We start from the raw sequence: 8,216 nt of genomic DNA on the forward strand, positions 1-8,216 counted from the left end.
GACCCTAGCATCAGCCTCTGTGGACCCAGATTCCAGGACCCCCCTACCCCCCCAGTAACCCAGACATCAGCCAGCCTGTCTGAATTCTCCAGATTCCGAAGCATGTACAGATGCACCAGGTTGTTCACCCAGAGTTCACCCATGGGTGGATAGCCAAGGAAACACCTGCGAAAGGCAGTGTACAATGGCTGGAATAGGTACCTACTTCTTCAAACCTGCAGACACAGGAAAGGCTACAAGGATTGTGAACAACCAGAGAAACATACATCACCAAATAGACAATGTAAAGTGCTAGTTATTACTAGTAACTCATGCTAAAAAAATGAAGATTTAAGAATTTTCCACCAAGGTATTGAAAACAATCATCTTATAAAGTCCAGTGAGGAATAAGAGAAAACAGAGACAATGAAACAAAATCATGAGAACAATAATAATCAAAATGAGAAGTTCAAAAACAGATAGAAACTCCCCAAAAGCACCAACAGAAATTCTAGAGCTAAAGAACACAATGATTGAAATGAAAAACTCAGTGGACAGGATCCACAGCTGATTCAATCAACAATAAAAAAATCAGTGGGCTCAAAGGTCACCCGGAAACATGAAGAGGAACAAAAGGAAAACAGAGCAGAGAGAAGTGAAGAAACCAAGTAGACCAGTGTACTCGCAAAGGATTCCCCGAAGCAGAAGAGAAACAGAAAATCACGTAGCGAAATAATTACAGAGAAATTCCCAAGTCTAGCAAGAAATAAACACCCAGGTGCATGAGATCCAAGTCCTGCAAATAGATTAAATATAATTTCACAATAAATATGCTCATGAAATTCTCAAAAACCCAAGAGAATATTGAACACAGTACAAGAAAAGCAACCTGACCCATTGGAGGGATCATCCGTGAGACCCTCAGCAGAAACCTTGCAGACAGGAGCCCATGGGATGGTATATTCAGAGTGCTAAAGAAAAAACTGTCAAAGGAAGAATACGGTAGTCAGCAGGGGTGCCCTTCACAAATGCAGGAGAGATGAGGACTTTGCCAATGCCTTTTCCTCTCCCAAAATTGTGCGGGTTTATCTCCACTAGACCTGCCTTACCAGAAAGGCTAAAGTGGGTTCTTTAAACTTAAAAGAAAAGAAATTAACAACATCAAAAAATTAAATTATAAGCCCCACTGTAAAAGTAAAAAAAAAAAAAAGTCAAATTCATAATACTCTATTTTGCAATGGTGGTACATAAACCATTTTGACCTCTGGTGTAGAAGTTAAAAGACAAAAGGCATTTAAAAACAATAATGGTAATAATCCTGCAGTTCATGTCTGAAATATAAAAGTATAAGTAACATAAAATGTGAGGGATGGGGTCGGCGTTGTGGCACAGTAGCTTAATCCTCCGCCTGCAGTGTTGGCATCCTTTATGGGCGCTGGTTCTAGTCTTCGCTGCCCCTCTTCCAGTCCAGCTCTCTGCTGTAGCCTGAAAAAGCAGTCCTTGGGCCCCTGCACCCACATGGGAGACCAGGAAGAAGCGCCTGGCTCCTGGCTTCAGCCGTTGTGGTCATCTGGAGAGTGAACCAACAGAAGGAAGACCTTTCTCTCCATCTCTCCCTCTCACTGTCTGTAACTCTAACTCTCAAATAAAATCTTTAAAAAATGCGAGGGAGTAGAGAAATTAAAATGTAGAATTTTGTAGCAGTTGAAGCTAGGTTATCATCAGCTTAACTGTTACAAGGTACCATATACAAGCCTTATGATAACTAAAATGAAAATATCTGGCAATACACTAAAGAGAAAGAGAAAACAATGAACATCACTACAAGAAATCGTGAAATCATAAAGGAAGACAGCCAGAGAGGACACATGGAACGAAGGCACCACACCACGGCTGAAAACAAATGAACAGATGATAACAGCAGCTCCTTACCTACTAATAATTTCTTTAGATACAAATAGGCTAAGTTCTGCAATCAAAAGACATGGAGGCTGCATGGATTGAAAAAAAAAAAAAGATGCAACTTTGCGCTACCTACCAAAGACTCACCATAGCTTTCTATTTTTTATTTTTTTTGAGAGTGACAGAGAGCTCCCCTCTGCTGATTCACTCTCCAGGTGGCTGTGACAGCTGCGGATGGGCCAAGGCTGAAGCCAGGAGCTGAGAACCCAACGCCCGGCCATCACTCTCTCCCAGTCTGCATTAGCAGGAAGCCTGAGTTGGGAGCCAGAGCAGGTATCAAACCCAAGTGTTCCGACACAGAACCTGGGCATCTCAATCAGCATTGGAAACACTTGGCCACTTTCTCTCACGTTAGCTTTGAGGTCATACACATAGCTTAGAAACGAAAGGAGGGAAAAAATATTTCATGCACATGCCTAGCTTAAAAAAGCAAGAGTTGGCTGCCCTTATACTAAACAGTTTAAGTACAACAGCTGTCACAAGATACAAAGTGTATTATATAATAATAAAGGATCAACTCCTCAACCATCTATAACAATTGTAAATTTATATGCCTCCAGCAAAATCCCAAAGTCTCAGCAAGTTATTGTGTGTGTACTGACAAACTAACTCTGAAATTCATACTAAAAGACAAGAGATCCAGAACAGCCAAGAACAAAATCAGAACACTGACGCTACCCGACTTCTAAGACTACTATAAAGGTATGGTTATTAAGACCAGGTTGGGGGGTGGCACTGTGGCGCAGTGAGTAAAGCTGCCACCTACAGTGCCGGCATCGCATAAGGGCAACGGTTCAAGTCCCAGCTGTTCCACTTCTGATCCAGTTCTCTGCTATGGCCTGGGAAAGCAGTAGAAGAAGATGGCTCAAGTCCTTGGGCCCCTGCACCCACACAGGAGACTCCGAAGAAGCTCCTGGCTCCTGGCTTTGGATCGGCGCAGCTCCAGCTGTTGCAGTCAATTGGGGATTGAACTGGCGGATGCAATGGACACCTCTCTCTCTCTCTCTCTCTCTCTCTCTCTCTCTCTCTGTGTGTGTGTAGCTCTTACTTTAAAATAAATAAATAGATCTTAAAAAAAAAAAAAACAGGTGGCATTGGCAAAAGGATAGGCAAACAGATCAGTGGATCCGAATAGCTCCCAGAAATGGAGCCACACGTGTGTGTGCATTGCCAGCTGATCTTTGACAAGGAGCCAAGACAATCCAGTAGGATGAAGATAGGATGAAGATAGTCATTGCAGCAAATAGCTCTGAAGGAACTAGAAACGCACACACACACACCATTTTAATCCAGGTGCTGGTGTTGTGAGGTAGCGGGTAGCGCCACCACTTGTGATGCTGGCATATTTTATGAGTGCTGGTTTGGTTTGTCCCAATTGCTCCACTTCTAATCAAGCACCCTTATAATGGTCTGGAAAAAGCAGTGGAAGTTGGCCCAAGTATTTGGGCCTCTGCCATCCAGTGCCACAGACCGGATGAAGCTCCTGGCTTCAGTCTGGCCTAGTGCTGGCCATTGCAGCTATTTGAGTAGTGAACCAGTGGATGGAAGATTTTACTCTCTCTCTGCAACTCTGACTTTCTAGATAAATACATAAATCTTTAAAAAATGAATCTAGATATATATCTTATACTCTTCTCAAGATTAACTCAAAATAGAACATGGACCCAAACATAAGATGCAGAACTATAAAACTTGCAGAAGATAATGAGGATGCTTTATTGACTTTGGGCATAGTGATGACTTTTTAGATACAGTACCAATAGCATGATTCATGAAAGAAACCATTGATTTGCTGGACTTCATTAAGGTTTAAACATTTCTGCTCTGGGACAGACAATGTCAAAACAACGACATCACCGGTGCCGTGGCTCACTTGGCTAATCCTCTGCCTGCAGCACCGGCACCCCAGGGTTCCAGTCCCGGTTGGGGAGCCGGGTTCTGTCCCAGTTGCTCCTCTTCCAATCCAGTTCTCTGCTGTGGTCCGGGAGTGCAGTGGAGGATGGCCCAAGTCCTTGGGCCCTGCACCCTCATGGGAGACCAGGAGAAGCACCTGGCTCCTGCCATCTGATAGGCGCGGTGTGCCGGCCACGGCGGCCATTGGAGGGTGAACCAACGGAAAAAGGAAGACCTTTCTCTCTGTCACTGTCCACTCTGCCTGTCAAAAAAACAAACAAAAAACCAATGAGATCACAGCCCCAGACTGGGGGAAGATATTTGCACATGACCGGCCTGAATAAGAACTGTCATCCAAAGACACAAAGAATCCTCAAAACCCAACAATGAGAAAACAGGCAATCTGACTAATAAACAGGCAAAATACCCAAATGAAGCCTTATCAAAAGAAGATGTACAGATGGCAGGAAAACACGTGAAAACCGGCTCCCCATCATGTAGCAGCCTTTATTACTGTATTTCCATATGGACTTCCATTCATACAAATGTATATAGATTGTATGTTCCAAGAACAGTTCTAGAACCAAATGAGTCGCTGTAGTTATTCTGTGATAGGATCGGGAACAGAGTGTAGGTTTACTTCCACTAGATACCGCTTGTTAATTTCTGTGTTTCTAACATGTGCATATGTTAATTTCTAATGAGAAACAAATTTAAAGTAAACAAAATAAGGAATATCTTTGGAACAATTAGGGAAATGTGAATATGGACTTTATACTACCGAATATTACTGAACTTAAAGTCTCTTGAAAAAATTGTTTATATGGGCCGGCGCCGCGGCTCAATAGGCTAACCCTCTGCCTAGTGGCACCGGCACACCAGGTTCTAGTCCCGGTTGGGGCGCCGGACTCTGTCCCGGTTGCCCCTCTTCCAGGCCAGCTCTCTGCTGTGGCCAGGGAGTGCAGTGGAGGATGGCCCAGGTGCTTGGGTCCTGCAACCCATGGGAGACCAGGAGAAGCACCTGGCTCCTGCCATCGAATCAGCGCGGTGCGCCGGCTACAGTGCACCGGCCGCGGCGGCCATTGGAGGGTGAACCAACGGCAAAGGAAGACCTTTCTCTCTGTCTCTCTCACTGTCCACTCTGCCTGTCAAAAAAAAAAAAATTGTTTATATGTAAAAGTATATACATTGAAAGAGAGAGAAAGATGGTGGCAAAGTGTTTACATTTGGTGAATCTAGGTAAAGAGTATAAACGCATTCATTTCCTCTTTCAACTTTTCTATTGGTTTGAAAATCTATTTTTCTAAATGAAAAGAAAAAACAAAAGCATGTGCACAGAAATTCTCTAGTTTGTAAAGGCTCTTAAAGTTCTTTATATATACACATAAATATTTATTTTATTTGAAAGGCAGAGCTTCAGAGAGAAGAGGGCAGAGAGAAAGATCTTCCATAGGCTGCTTCCTCCCCCCAAATGCCTGCAGTGGCCAGGGCTGGCCAGACCGAGGCCAGGAGCCTGGAACTGCTCTCAGGCCTCTGCCTGAGCTGATCCCAGCATCACTCCCAGATGTGTCCCCACTGAGTGACTCCAGCATGTCGCAGGACCGAGCGAGTGATTTTGGAGCGACTTCAGGGGATCTGGACCATATCCTGGGGCCACCTTCTGCTGCTTTCCCAGGCAGGGAGGTGGCCAGAGGCCCAGCGGCTGAGACTCCAGCCTGGGGCGAGTGTTCACACACACGCTGGGCCATGCGCCAGCCCTCTTGAAGTTCTGTTACCCTCCGAGCTCTCCTGAAGAGCAGACGCACAGAATGCTGAGTGCTCAGGTGCCTCATTCTGAGTGCTGCTCTGTGTGACCGCACGTCGTTGTGTAACAGCTTTTTATTAATGCCATTGGGATGGGAAACGGCTTATTAATTCTCAATTAAGTGTAATCATGAAGGAAATGTGGTAAGGGCCTGGTTATCAAGCAAACAAAATAAACCAGAAATATACAGTCACAGGATATTTTCAGGAAATGTACCAGCTCAACCATCCCCAAGACTCAATTCCATACCCTGCCTGGAAGGGAGAGAGTTCTGTCCCTTCACCTCTCAAATTCATACCTTGAAAATCCGTGTAAAGAAGTCATGATGTTAACTCCTCTCTTCACAGTAGCTGTGGTGATTATTACGACTGCAATATACTAGAAAAAGAGATTTTCAAAAAGATTGAAAGGCAGAGCCACAGAGAAAGAGAGATAGCTAGACAGAGAGAGAGAGAGATCTTAAACCCACTGGTTGACTCCCCAAATGGCCACGGGTGGGCCAGGCCAAAGCCAGAGCCTGGAACTGCAGCCGGGTCTCCCACGTGAGTGGCAGGCATCGAAGTCTTCAGACCACCTGACGCTGCTGTCCCTGGTGCACTCGCAGGAAGCTGGATCAGAAGTGGGGCGCTCATCGGATCAGCGCGGTGCACCGGCCGCGGCGGCCATTGGAGGGTGAACCAACGGCAAAGGAAGACCTTTCTCTCTGTCTCTCTCTCTCACTGTCCACTCTGCCTGTCAAAAAATAAAAAAAATAAATAAAATAAAAAATTAAAAAAAAAAGAAGTGGGGCGCTGAGGACTCGAGCCGACACTCAGGTACGGGGCGCTGGCATTGCAAGCAGCAGCTGAACCTGCTGTGCCAAGACACTGGCACATTACGACTGCGTTCTGGAAACGCTAAGTCTCATGTCGAAGACTGGCACAGGAGAGCGTGAAGACCACGAAGTCCATGACAGTTCAGCAGGACTGGCTGCAGACTCGCTCGTGTTCAATGCTGTGGGGGTTCTCTGAGACCCGTTCTTGGCACAGCAACTGGACCTCTGCTGTGCCATGAGGGGGAAGAACAGGGCCACCACTGCTGTGCCACGATGGGGAGGCACAGGGCCGCCACTGCTGTGCCACGACGGGGAGACACATGGCCACTACTGCTGTGCCACGACGGGGAAGAACAGGGCCACCACTGATGCGCCATGACAGGGAGGCACAGGGCCACCACTGCTGTGCCACGACGGGGAGGCACAGGGCCACCACTGCTGTGCCACGAGGGGGAGGCACAGGGCCACCACTGCTGTGCCACGACGGGGAGGCACAGGGCCGCCACTGCTGTGCCAGGACGGGGAGGCACAGGGCCACCCAGTGCAGAGGTGGGGCTTGAATTGCTTTTCCAAGTCACCCAATCACCCAAATAAAGTCTCAGACAACCGGAGGAATCGGTGGATCTCACCCTGCCTGCAGGAGATGCCTGGAGCCATTGGCATCACCCTTTCAAAGAGAGGCATCTCTCCCGGCAGAGGTAGGAGGTAAGGTTTATTTTAACGTAGCTGATCCCAGCATCTCTCCCAGATGTGTCCCCACTGAGTGACTCCAGCACGTCGCAGGACCGAGCGAGCGATTTTGGAGCGACTTCAGGGGATCTGAACACCTGCTGTGAGACGGCAGATTCTTCAAGGGCGGGGCTGTGTGTTCCACTCCGGGTGTCTCTGCCTCACACGACCCCCACAGAGCCAGCAGAGACCTTGGTGATCACGTTTGCAGGAAGGGATTCGCGGTAATTTCTTACAGTGAGAATAGAAGAGACCGCTGCCTCTGTCAACCCCGTGGAATTTTTGGAAGATAATGAAGTTCTCTACAGCTTTTTTATATTGCCTGAATAAGATGCCATTGTTTGAAGAGTTTGGCAAAGGTTATAAAATTTAATTAACTCAGAGGGAGTGAAGAGTACTTGAGATTTTATTTTCTCTTCATAATTGCAATCGATGTGATAAAATTGTCTTCAACACTCACTCCTGTCACATTAGCATGTACAGTTAGTTTGAAGTCTCAAGTGATCTATTCTCCCTTTGCTTCATGTTTCTTGACTGTTAAGGTTAATAGAAAAGGCCTGCATTCATTAGGAAAAAATTGTACTAAAAATATAATGTGACCCAATTAGTGCAAGGAGCTCTGGGCGCCCTGAAGCGGTAATTCCAGCTGCAGGCAGCAGAGGTCGCTGTCTTCACAGAAAACATCAGACACAAAGGGCTCCTATCTGAGTTTCTCTCCTAATTGTAACCTGAGATGTTAACGTGTCTTTTACATACAATTCCTCTCTCTCAGTGAACACTGCTTTGATTTGCCGCACTGGTCAGTGCTGGGCTCAGGCATTCACTCTGGTTAGGTTCTCGGCCACAGGGGCAAGCGGAAGGCGCGCCCAGGGTGGACACCAGGGTCAGTATTGCACCTCACAGCAATGACTGGCTCTGGGGCCGGTGCTGTGGCACAGGGGGTGAGCCTCCAGCTGTGGCGTGGGCATCCCATATGGCTGCTGGTTTGTGACCCAGCTGCTCCACCTCCCATCCAGCCCTCTGCTCTGGCCTGGG

The sequence above is a fragment of the Oryctolagus cuniculus genome, chromosome 14 (genome assembly GCF_051225735.1).
Source record: "Oryctolagus cuniculus isolate XC-2025 breed Fujian yellow rabbit chromosome 14, ASM5122573v1, whole genome shotgun sequence".
Classification (NCBI taxonomy): Eukaryota; Metazoa; Chordata; class Mammalia; order Lagomorpha; family Leporidae; genus Oryctolagus; species Oryctolagus cuniculus.